Raw genomic sequence first — 13233 nt, 5'->3', positions numbered from 1 at the left:
ACCCGGGTTCGATTTGGGAACTGTTGTTGTAGGAGGCGAACATGATAGTCGCTGCACTACGGAAACCACGGCAAAGCGAATCAGCAGCGAACATAAAATCTCATGGTGATCATTTTCAGATTCAATGCAGTCAGCCATTAAATAAAGTGAAATAATTTTACAGTGAAAACATTTGGAAGTGTTACTCGTATCTGTGCCTTTAATTAAAGTTTGAGGCGTCTGACTCCCGTTCATGTCTCTGAATAAGAAAGAGAGGCTTGACGTTGCCCAGACTGCACTGTGCCTGATGTTTGTGAACTCATTCTTTATATTGAGCGGTTTCTCATTCCTTGATCGGCGTCAGGTTTAGCTCAGCCGTAACTTCGCAGCTTCAATTTAATTGTGTGCTCGACCTCTTTCTCACCGCGGGCGTTGCATGGTGATTTTATTGTCATATTCAATCCCCTTCTTCGACAGCGAAACAAATTGTAGCCGTGATTTTAAACCTATGCTGCGTGATTCACAGCGATCACCTTTAAATGTTTCAAAAAAACAGTCCTTTAACCTCCGCCACATGGTTTCGATTCCTGGTCAGGAAAGTGACTTTTATAACAGATTTTAAATCACAACCTGATGAAATTGACTACATTCAGCTGATTTGAAAAAATTAGAATTGTATAAATTACCATTACTTACCCCATAACTTTCATTTGCAGAACGAAAGAATTAATAGCTTTGCTATTTAAAAATATTTTGTTTGTCTATTCTTCCGACCAAAGTGAATAACCTCACATTTCCTACATTATATTCCATCTGCCACCTTATTGACCGCCCACTCACTTAATCTGTCTATATCCCATTGTAGGCTCTTTGTGTCCTCCTCACAGCTTACTTTCCCACCTAGCTTTGGAGTATCAGAAAACTTGGATTCATTACACCCTGTCCCTTCATCTAAGTCAGTAATATAGACTGTAAATAGCCGAAGCATGCACACTTGATCCTTGCGGCACACCACTAGTTACAGCCTGCCAACCTGTAAATCACCCGATAATTCCTGCTCTCTATTTTCTGTCCGTTAACCAATCCTCTATTCTTGCTAATACATTACCTCCAGTCCCATGAGCCCTTATCTTGTGCAACAAGCTTTAACGTGTTTCCTTATCGAATGCCTTTTGGAAATCCAAATATGCTGCCTCCACTGGTTCCCCTTATAGTTCCAATGAATGTCTGAAGCAGAACATCCCGTTGTGCGAATGGAGCCTGTTGGTCGGACAATGCTACATGTAAGGAAGCAGTGTGGTAAGGAGATAAGGGAAGTGATACTCTGGTAACAAGGTCGGGTAATAAAAATAGAAAGTGCTGGAAACACTCAACAGGTCAGGCAGCAGCTGTGGAGAGAGAAGCAGATTTAACGTTTCCGGTCGAAAACCTTCCATCAGAAGGTGGGCAGTTGTGTTCGGTTGCACTATTAAACGTGCAAATTGTCACGTAGTAAAGATAAGGAGAAGATATCAAATGTTTGGAACAGATACTTTAGAATTCGATAAAGGTTTGATTAACTTGTATATCAAACTCGGAAATATAACGTGTTGGAGTTCCTCGGCTAAAATTCGCAAAGATTTGTTTAAGAGCTGTTGTTAATTATATGTCTAATTATTGCGGGATTAATAAATCTGACATTTAATGCTGCGAACACTTTTGCTGCACTGCGCGTTCTCCAGCTGTGCTCGGAGCGCCGTCCCCTTCAATCCATCGCTCACAGGGACTGTTCCATTCAGCATTTTTTTTCTCTGGGCCTTGGTGAAATTTCATAGATTGAAAGCGACGCCTCTCAACCCCAAGCTCGTCACCGACATGCTAAGCTCTGCTCAGCAACCGCACTCTGCTCCCGTGAGATGGAAGCCCGGGAGATGTTTCAAGCTCGAGTGCAGTTACAAGCAGAACTCATTCAAAGAAAGTCCACATCATTGAGGCGCCTGAGTCTTTGCACCGAACTCCTTCCCAAAGAGTTGAGATTCATGTGGGGGTGACTTGGGCACATGCATTAACCGAAAGCGTTGTTTTGCAGAATGGAAGAAATGCTCACAGTAAGGGACAGTCGAAAGTTGAGTAATTTAACTTTAATAATTTGTGAAAGTTTATTCATTGACGAAGATTTATACCCTATCAGAATTTACGCACTGTGTATTTTAGGAGTCTGCTTTAAATTATTCGTTGCTTCTGACACAAGAAAGCTGTTAAATTTATTTCACAGAAAAATAAAGTTTCCGCCCGGGCTCGAACCGGGGATCTTTCGCGTGTAAGGCGAACGTGATAACCGCTACACTACGGAAACCTCTGCTTATTTAAGCATCGAAAAAGCACTGTTCCGACAAAAGGGACACTACAGAATCGCTGTTTCTGCAATGATTTCCTTTCACTGGTATTTCTCTGACCGAAATGCACAAGTCAAAAATGTTCCTTTCAAACTCATTAAACTGCCGAATTTCCTTCCCTCTGGTTTAACCCAGGAGTTTAAATTGTTCTGCAAACCATGAACCAGGTTCACCTGAATTCCAAGGTGTGTAAGGAAATCAAGCATCAAAACCCCTTTCATTAACCACAGGGATTCAGGCAATTTTCTGATCGCAAAGCGCTTTCTCACCTTGTCAATATCTCTCGTCTATTTGCCGGTGTTTCCCGATTCTGCCTGTCTCTCTGGCTCTGTTTATTCTGTGTGACCACCTGCAGGTTGATTTTGAGCGAATACCTGTGCTTGTGTCTTGTCACTTTAAATAAATGAGGAATTGTGGCGCTTCCCTCCCTGACACTGGGGAAAGAGTGAGACAGTCTTTGGAGCACGTGTCTGGTTATTGTGAAACGGCAAAGAAAACAATAATTCTGGAATTACGCGGAAGAACAGTGACCCCGTCGTGAATTGAACACGCAGCATTTTGATCTATATTCAGACGCGCTACTGTTCCGACACGAGCTCCCACAATGCAAAGCGCGCTGTTTTTATATACACACGTTTCACAAACACTGTTTCATTCCTCCTGCCTTCTCCTGATTCCTCAGTGTCATGTACAGAAGCGCCTGATGCCCTCATTTGTTTAAGTAACAAGGAGACACAAACACAGGTATTCCTTCAAAATCAACCCGCAGGTGGCCACAGACACAATAAATAGAGCCAGAGAGAAAGACAGAATCGGGAATCTCCGGGAAATAGATAAGAGATATTTACAAGGATTAAAGCGCTTTGCGATCAGAAAATTGCCTGAACCCCTGTGGTTAATGAAAGGGATTTTGCTGCTTGAGTTCCTGATACGCCTTGGGCTTCTGGAGAACTTGTTTCGTAGTTTGCAGAAACACGGCTCAGACATGCTGTTGTGACCGGGCCGGAGCCACCAGGTACCTGACTGCAATCAGCGACAATGAAAATCACTTTTAACCGGCCCGGCTAGCTCAGTCCGTAGAGCTTGAGACTCTTAATCAGTGGATCGTGGGTTCGAGCCCCACGTTGGGCGGTAGTTATTTTGTTAAACTTTTATGTTGCTTTCAAAGCGTCATTAATTGAACGATAACATTGTTTTGCACAATGAAAGAAATGCGACCTGAGAAAATGCTGCAGATGCTGGAAATCTGAATTGAAACAGAAAATGCTGGCGATACTCAGCAGGTCAGGCAGCTTCTGCGAAGAGAGAAACAGAGTTAACGTTTCAGGTCGATAACCTTTCGTCAGAACTGGAAAAAAGACTTAATGGAACAGATTTTTAAGCAAGTGTAGGGGATTCTATGAGATCATGGCTGATCTCCTGCCTCAATTCCATTCACCGGCCCTATCGCCATATCCCTTGATGCCCTTACCGTCAGAAATCTACCGACTTCTGTTTTGAACATACCCAATGACTGTGCCTCCACAGCTCTCTGGGGTAGAGAATTCCAAAGATTCACCTCCCTCTGTGTGAAGAAATTTCTTCTCCTCTCAGTCCTGAATGGCCTAACCTTTATCCTGAGGCTGTGGCCCCTGGTTCTAGACTCCCCAGCCAAGGGAAACACTCTCCCAGCATCCAACCGATCAAACCCTGTAATAATTTTGCATGCTTAATGAGATCCCCTCTCATTCTTCCGAATTCAAGAGATTGCAGGCCTGGTTTACTCAATCTCTTCTCATACGAGGTCAGTGACAGTCTTGCAAATGGCGACTTTATATTCGGTAGTGGGGTCATGGTCCAGGCGGAGGTAGGATGAGGTGTTGGAGAGTTGGCGTACAGCTTCTGCTAGGTCGAGGTCGGTTCGCCAAACAGCAACAGCACAACCCTTGTCAGCAGGTTTTGTGCTTTGCATGTTAACTGTTACCCATATCTCATTTTACACAATATATGGGCTACTCCAGCTCCTAATTCTTTTGTTCTTAGTTGTTATTTCCTCACACAGGACAGCAGTCTCGCCCCTGGACAAGCAGAAGGAGCAAGTTCCAACAAAATGATTCCGCAAACGTGATAACTGCAACACTGTGGAACGGTCTCCACTTTCAGTAACAGGTCAGATGGAAATGTAAAATTTTTTTGAGGATGTAACTGGTAGAATAGATAAGGGAGAACCAGTGGATGTGGTGTATTTGGACTTTCAGAAGGCTTTCGATAAGGTCCCACATAAGAGATTGGCGTGCAAAGTTAAAGCACATGGGATCGGGGGTAAGGTACTGACTTGGATAGAGAACTGGTTGGCAGACAGGAAGCAAAGAGTATGTCTAAACGGGTCTTTTTCCAAGTGGCAGGCAGTTACTAGTGGGGTAGGGCAGGGATAAGTGCTAGGACCCCAGCTACTCACAATATATATTAATGATCTAGAAGGTTGAACTAGATGTAATAACTCCAAGTTTGCAGACGACACAAAGCTGGGTGGGCATGTGTGCTGTGAGGAGGATGCAGAGAAACTCCAGTATGATATGGACAGGTTAGGTGATTTAGCAGAAGCATGGCAGATGCAGTATAATGTGGATAAATGTGAGGTTATCAACTTTGGTGGCAAAAACAGGAAGACTGCTTATTATCAGAATGTCAATAGATTGGGAAAAGGGGAACTGCAATGAGACCTGGGTGTCCGTGTGCACCAATCGCTGAAGGTCAGCATGCAGGTGCAGCAGGTGGTTAACAAGGCAAATGTTGGCCTTTATTGTGAGAGGTTTCGAGTACAGGAGCAAGGATGTCTTGCTGCAGTTGTACAAGGCCTTGGTGAGGCCATACCTTGAGTATTGTGTGCAGCTTTGGTCACCTTATCTGAGGAAGGATGTTCTTGCCATGGAGGGAGTGCAGCGAAGATTCACCAGACTGATACATGGGATGGCAGGAATGACGTACGAAGACAGATTGAGATGATTCGGCTTACATTCGCTAGAGTTTAGAAGAACGAGAGGGGATCTCATTGAAACTTACAAAATTCTAACAGGACTAGACACACTAGATGCAGGAAGAATGATCCCGATGGTGCGGGAATCCAGAACCAGCAGTCACAGTCTAAGGATAAGGGGTAAGCCACTTCGGGCTGAGATGAGGAGGAATTTCTTCACCCAGAGAGTGGTGAACCTGTTGAATTCTGTACCACAGAAGGCAGTTGAGGCCAATTCATTAAATATATTCAAGAAGGAGTTGGATATATTTCTTAAGGCTGAAGAGATAAAGGGATATGGGGAGAAAGCAGGGACAGGGTACTGAATGTGGATGATCAGCCATGATCTCATTAAATGGCGTTGCAGGCTCGAGGGGCTTCTCTTTTATGTTTCTATGTGAATGGAGCAGGTGAACTGCTGAATCCCACTTTTAAGGGATGTCCCAAAGTGCTTGACGTTGCTGTGAAATTAAATGAGTTCCGCTTGGTAATTAAATGTAAAGACTGTCACAAGTGGGATTCGAACCCGCCACCTCCAGAGCAGACTGCGACCTGAACGGAGCGCCTTAGACCGCTCGGCCATCCTGACTTGTTTTATTAATTTCGGAATCTCATCACTTCCACATGAAGAACGTTTCCGTCCGGGTGCTTGTTCAATGCTGTTGAAGACTCATTTGCTGGGATATCATCTCCCCCGGGGTTTTCCTGAGCTTGTGCTCGGTGTATGGGGAGGTTTGTCCCGGGTCCCTGGAATCTTGCAGCTCCAGGGATGGGCAGTAACAATCTGAGCTCTGGAGCTGGGGAAAAGCGAATAATTAATGGGTTTGTTTTCGGGCCTGAAATGCGGCTTAGATCTGTTGGTATTAACCAAGGCCGCGGCTGCGAGATATTTCAGTTTGTTCACGTTTAATCAGAGGAATATCCGCAGTCAGGAGCTGAAAAGGACCAAGAGCTGAAAAAACACCAGAAGAAAGATAAGAAATATCAGCAATTGTGATCAACTCTTTAATGTGTGTTCTGGTAGTTTAGTGGTTTAATTGTTTTAATCAACATTCATTCACCGAAAGCGTTGTTTTGCAGAATGAAAGAAATGCTCACAGTAAGGGACAGTCGAAAGTTGAGTAATTTAACTTTAATAATTTATGAAAGTTTATTCATTGACGAAGATTTATACCCTATCAGAATTTGCGCACTGTGTATTTTAGGAGTCTGCTTTAAATTGTTCGTTGCTTCTGACACAAGAAACCTGTGAAATTTATTTCACAGAAAGATAATGTTTCCGCCCGGGCACCTTTCGCGAGTGAGGCAAACGTGGTAACCGCTACACTACGGAAACCTCTACTTAATTCAGCATCGAGAAAGCACTGTTCAGACAGAAGGGACACTACAGAATCGCTCCTTCTGCAATGATTTCCTTTCACTGGCATTTCTCTGACCGAAATGCACAAGTCAAAAATGTTCCTTTCAAACTCATTAAACTGCCGAATTTCCTTCCCTCTGGTTTAACCCAGGGGTTTAAATTGTTCTGCAAACCATGAACCAGGATCACCTGAATTCCAAGGTGTGTAAGGAAATCAAGCATCAAAAGCCCTTTCATTAACCACAGGGATTCAGCCAATTTTCTGATCGCAAAGCGCGTTCTCACCTTGTCAATATCTCTCGTGTGTTTGTCCTCGGCTAAAATTCGCAAAGATTTGTTTAAAAGCTGTTGTTAATTATACTTCTAATTGTTGCAAAATTAATAAATCTGACATTTATCGTTGCGAACACTTTTACTGCTCTGCGCGTTTCCCAGCTGTGCTCGGAGCGCCGCCCCCTTCAGTCCATCGCTCACAGGGTCTGTTCCATTCAGCGTTTCTATTCTCTGGACCTTGGTGAAATTTCATAGATTGAAAGCGACGCGACTCAACCCCGAGCTCGTCACCGACTCGCTAACCTCTGCACAGCGACCACACTCTGCTCCCGTGAGATGGAGGCCCAGGAGCTGTTTCAAGCTCGAGTGCAGTTACAAGCAGAACTCATTCAAAGAAAGTCCAAGTCATTGAGGCGCCTGATTCTTTGCACCTTCCCAACGTGTTGAGATTCATGTGGGGGTGATTTGGGCACGCCTTTCCCCACATTGCAACACTTCAAATGTACTTCAATGGTTATAAAGCGCTTTGGGACGTCCTGAGTTCGTGAAAAGCTCTGTATCAATGCCAGTGTTTTTTTTTTTTGCAGAAGTTCGAACAGCAAGTTCATAATTCGTGGGCAAAATAAAGGATCGTCCGGGATTTGAACCGTTGACTTCTCGTCAGTTATCGAACTAATAGTCCCGAAGGGAGAATCATACCTCTAAAGCAACGAGCAAACTGATAGATAAAACTGGAAATAAGAGCTAACCATTGTAAAACCATTTTTTCTGTGTGGTTTTACTTGATGATCAGAGCACTTGAGACCGAGACAATGACTTTGCCTTTTGGACCTGTCTTCTCAAGCGCCGCCCGGTCCCAGACCTACAGTTAATGAGCTGTGGTTCAGATATTGGATGGGATAAAAATTGATAAAGAGGAGGTACTAGAAAGGCTGGCTGTAAACCTTTTGTTTATATTCTCTTCTGGACGCCGGTTTGCTGCAGCTCTCTTTTTCCCATAACATACTGAAAACCAAGGAGCCGACTGGTTAAAAGTAGTGGAGATAAGAGGTAACTATTGTAAAAACCATTTTGTGTATGTGGCTATTCTTGATGAGCACAGCACTTGAAACCGAGACAGTGACTGTGCCTTTTGGACCTGTCTTCTGAAGCGCCGCCCAGTCCCAGACCTACAGTTATTGAGCTGTGGTTGAGATATTGGATGTGATAACAATTGTTAAAGAGGAGGTGCCAGGAAAGCTGGCTGTATTTATGTCCATAAGTCACCAGGACCAGATGAAATGCATCCTAGGATGCTCAGGGAAGCACAGGTGGAAATTGTGAAGTTACTGGCCAGAATCTTCCAATACTCATTGGATATGGCGGTGGTGCCAGACGTGTGGAGAATTGCAAATGTTACACCCTTGTTCAAAAAGGAGTATAAGGTTCAAACCAGCAACTACAGGCCAGTCAGCTTAACGTCGGTAGTCAGGAAGCTTTTAGACAGGATAATCCTGGACAAAATGACCGGTCACTTGGACAAGTATGGATGAATTAAGGAAAGTCTGCACGGATTTGTTAAAGGCAAATCGTCTTTTACCAACTTGATTAAATTATTTGATGAGGTGAAAGAAAGGGTTGATGAGGGAAATGCGGTTGATGTGGTGAACATGGACTTCCAAAAGGCACTTGATAAAGTGCCGCATAACAGGCTTGCCAGCAATGTTGAAGCCCATGGAATAAGAGGGACAGTGGCAGCATGGATGTGAAATTGGCTAAGAGATAGGAAACAGAGTAGTGGTGAACGGTTATTTCTCTGACTGGAGGAAGGTGTTCCCCAGGGGTCGGTACTAGGACCACGGCACATCTTGACATATATTAATTATTTGGAGTCAGGTGTCCAGGGCACAATTTCAAAACTTGCTGATGATACAAAACTTGGAAGTATAGTGAGCAGTGAGGAGTGCAGTGATAGACTCCAAGTGGACATGGACAGGCTGGTGGAATGGGCGGACATGTGGCAGATGAAGTTAAATGCAGAAAACTGTGAAGTGATACATTTTGGTTGGAAGAATGAGGAGAGGCAATATAAATTAAAGGATACATTTCCAAAGTGGGTGCAGGAACAGAGAGACCTGGGGGTATATGTGCACAAATCATTGAAGGTGGCAGGACAGGTTGAGAAATCAGTTTAAAAAGCTTATGGAACCCGGGGCTTTACAGATAGAGGCATAGAGCACAAAAGCAAGGAAGTTATGATGAACCTTTATAAAACACTGGTTCGGCCTCAACTGCAGTATTCATGTTCCAGAAAATGTTATTCTGTGCAATAACAGGTCCTGTTAAATTGAACAAAAGTTGCACAAGACACCTGGTGACATAAGCAATGAACATTTTAAACCAGACTCCTGAAATACATTGGCCTGGAAATTGCGATCGGGGGCTCGCCACCGGCTAAGGCCTCGGAATCGAAAAACAAATCCGAATTACCTGGTGTCTCTGGAGCTTCGCACTCTTGCCGCCCTGGGCCTGCTGGCGTCCGCCTGCATAAAGGCCCACGGATCCCAGGGGCGCACACGGTTCGCAAGCATCCCTGAGATCACATGGGCCAGACCAACCAATCAAAAAGGGGGGTTCCTATGAGGGTAATGGGGATTCCATTTATGTACAGAAACCCCACAACATAGTCGACATCTCCAAATAAATAACATTTCACACCACGGAAATAAAAATAAATGATGACTTGTTCAAACTTAATGAAATTAATTAAACATTTAAAATACAATTTTTAATTTTATGAAATATATATTTGAACATTTTAAAGCGGGCCAGAGTTTACCTAAACTAATTTAAAATGTATGTATGTGTATATCATTAAAAAAAAATATTTTAACATTTATTTTCACCCGTGCACTGGCAAAAGAAGGTCTTACGCCTGCTATTAGGCTGGATAGCTCTTTCGACCAACGTGGACACGAAGGGCCGAATGGCCTCTTTCTGTGCCGTAAATTTCTATGATTCTATTACCAGGTGTAAGGGTTTCCAGGGCATCCGCTGGGCAGTAGTTAGCCCAACTCTGCACCAGCAAAAGTGATGTTGTAGCGGATGCGGTGGCTCTGTCCCAGCGAAACTTGACAGATCACAAGTTCTGGGCTTTCGGGCGTGCGGAAACCTGGAACTTGCGGGGTGGTTCTGAAGGCATACGAGAGCCTACGCTGTGCATTCGCTGTCGGAAGCACCGTAAAATCCGGGCTATGGTGTAAAATGAGATATGCATAACAGTTCATCACATAGAAAGCACAATACACGTTATTGAAGTATCTTTAGCATTTAATTCATTCTGCAAATTAAGATTATCGGTTAATTAATGGTAATTAAAACATTTGTTCACAATAGATACATGTAAGTAATTTTACAAGTTGGTTTAAATTAATTAAAGACTGTTACAAAAATTGCTTCCCTGACCAGCCGCGGCGGTGAGCACGCCGAATCCTAACCACTAGACTACCAGGGAACACGGAATAATAATGCGATAATTGTAAATAGAATGGGTCAATCCGTATTGGATACAAATTCGTTTTGATTGTTTACATCAAAAAGCAATTCATGACACTGCGGCTTACAAATCTAGTTACATGTACCTGAAGCTATGATAAATTGACCCTTAGTGTTAGGGGGATTAAACACGTGGGGTTACCGGGATAGGGTGGGGTATGTGTTGGTGTAGGGGTTACGGGTACCGGGTGGGATATGTGTCGGTGCAGGCTCGATGGGCCGAAATGGCCTCTATCTGCACTGTGGGGTTTCTGTGATTCTGTGATTTATTGGGGTGCATTTATCTTCATTCGAAACCTCAGTAAAATGCTCCAACCTCTTCTGTTTCCCTCATACCGGCTGTGTAACAGCCACAACTCAAATGTAACATCACACGGCGCGCTGGCGTCTTCCAGTTCTATATCTGTATATAGAGAATTAATGACGAAAGGTCATCGACCTAAAGATTACACGTACATGTAAAAATATTTATAGCATTCAGGACTCAACATCGAGTTCAACAATTTCAGACCATAACCTCTGCTCCTATTTTTTCAGATGGCAGCTGTTGATGATTCTGCCATTCCCATTTACACCTCCTCTGGTCCCATCTCTCCTTCCTTTACTTGTCCCATTGCCATCTCCTTTTGCCTCGCACCTTCATCCCTTTTGTCATTTAATCTCTCCTGCCTTCCAACCTTATCACTAATATTGCCTCTTGCTGTTTCCTCCTCTCCCCCATTTGCCTAAAATCTGTTTCATCTCTAACTTCTCCCAGTTCTGACGAAAGGTCATCGACCTGAAACGTTAACTCTGTTTCTCTCTCCACAGATGCTGCCTGAGTTGCTGAGTATTTCTAGAATTTTCTGTTTTTATGTCAGATTCCCAGCCTCTGCAGTATTTCGCTATTGCATACTTTACTCCAAATAGACTCACATGCATTGATAAATATTGTGACGGTGCAATGCAACGTTCCCTAGTGGGTAGGATTCAGCGTTCTCTTTGATTCGTTTGATTCCCGGTCAGGGGAGTAACAGTTTTTAATTCGAGACCTGATTTAAATGAATTACATGACTTTCATGTGGAAAAAAGAATAATTGGTTTAAACATCATTTATTAATCCATAAAGTTATTTTGTGGAACTTCAATCATTTAATTAGCCCTCAGCATGTGATGAACCTTTATCCCGAGCTCATTGTATTTTTGGAGCCTTGGTGTAAAATCTTGAGTGTTTATGACACGGACCCAGCCCCAGAATCGCCACTCTGAAAGTAGGAAACTGCTCGAAATACACAACAGGGCGGGCAGTTTGTGAAAAACAATTAAACTTTTGGCGTGTAGACTTTTCACAGAAATGGAACCAGCTTCGTGTGACAATATGAGCTGTGACTCTGTGTACATGGGTGGCATGTTTCTATATCAAGTGAGTGTTTGTGTTCTGATGCGATCCTTTGCATGTCATTGAGTCATAGAGTCATAGCGGCACAGAAGGAGGCCATTCGGCCGTTCGAGTCCGTGCCGGCTCTCTGTGGAGCAATCCAGTCAGTCCCATTCCCCCCGCTCGATCCGCGTAGCCCTGAAAGTTTATTTCCCTCAAGTGCCTATCCAGTCTCCCCTTGTGTGTCAGTTGTACATTTAATTTCTTGACTTTTATCATATGCAGCAGGTTGTCAATATATAAATATCTCTGTTTGAAAGTGAGATTCTTCTAAATGGATTTTAGGTGTATCAGTGAGCTGGTGATGAATAAATGTGATTGTATCTGTGTGTTATTTCTCAATGTATTTGTGCGTAACTGTGTTCTGTATAAATGTATTTGCGTGGCATTTAAAAGGAATACAGACATAAAGAGCCAGAACATGCTTTTTGAATGAGACAGATTCCCCCAAATAAATAAATCAATAACACAGATGCATGGAAATCTTGGATAAGTGCCTGAAGGAAATAAAATGTGCAGGGCTCCTGGGAAAGGGCGGGGGAGTGGGACTAGCTGAAGGGCTCTTGCAGAGAGCCGGCACGGGCTGGACGGGCCGAATGGCCTCCTTCTGTGCTGTATCCATTCTCTGATTCTATGATGTAGATCTATCTGTAAGTGGTGAAAGGCGACTACAGTGATTCACCACCACCTCGGTGATGGGCAATAAATGCTGGCCTTGCCAGCGAAACCTACATCCCAGGAACGAATATAAAAAATATATCTAATACCAGTACTCATTGTTGTGAGTTAACAAATAAGATATTAATTGTCCAGACTGATATGAGCTGTAAAAGAATAGTCACCCGACATGTTTTGAACACGCAGCTTTCTGATTTGGAGTAAGACACGCTACCGTTGCGCCAGAAGGTCTGGACAGCTTTTGCTCTGTATTCAAGTTCATATATACAAAAGTATCATACCTGGTTCCTGGTGGTCGAATGACACTCACCTGCTTTCGATTCTCAATCAAGGCATTTATGTTGACACAAGATTTGGGAACAGTAAATTACAGAAAGATAATTCAAGTCTGTGAGACGAGTGATAATTGCTTTAATCTTGGTTAATAAATCCATTACTTTCTGTTACAGATTTCGGTTACAGACGCTCTTTTCGTGACATTTGTTCCGCGTTTAATTTTGCAAACTGGGAGAGATCGCTGATCGCGGGGAGACAGTGGGAGCTTCAGCGGCCCCACTGTCAGGATGTGGAAGGATTCACGTTAGGGGCGTGCGGGGGGAATCAGTGACATTTTTTGTAAAGG

At 43.5% G+C, this 13233-nt stretch overlaps 1 non-coding gene across 1 annotated transcript; it reads right to left on the bottom strand.

Annotated features, from left to right (window-relative positions):
• Positions 1-2241: 2241 nt before the first annotated feature.
• trnav-uac (transfer RNA valine (anticodon UAC)) lies at positions 2242-2314 on the bottom strand. Its single transcript has one exon. It is a non-coding gene; the product is annotated as a tRNA-Val (tRNA).
• Between the last annotated feature and the right edge of the window lie 10919 nt (positions 2315-13233).

The sequence above is a fragment of the Somniosus microcephalus genome, unplaced genomic scaffold (genome assembly GCF_052327205.1).
Source record: "Somniosus microcephalus isolate GS21.2 unplaced genomic scaffold, FLI_Smic_1.0 unresolved_chr4, whole genome shotgun sequence".
NCBI lineage: Eukaryota > Metazoa > Chordata > Chondrichthyes > Squaliformes > Somniosidae > Somniosus > Somniosus microcephalus.
The sequence above is the reverse complement of the archived record's forward strand: the minus strand, read 5'-3'. Positions and strand labels throughout refer to the sequence as shown.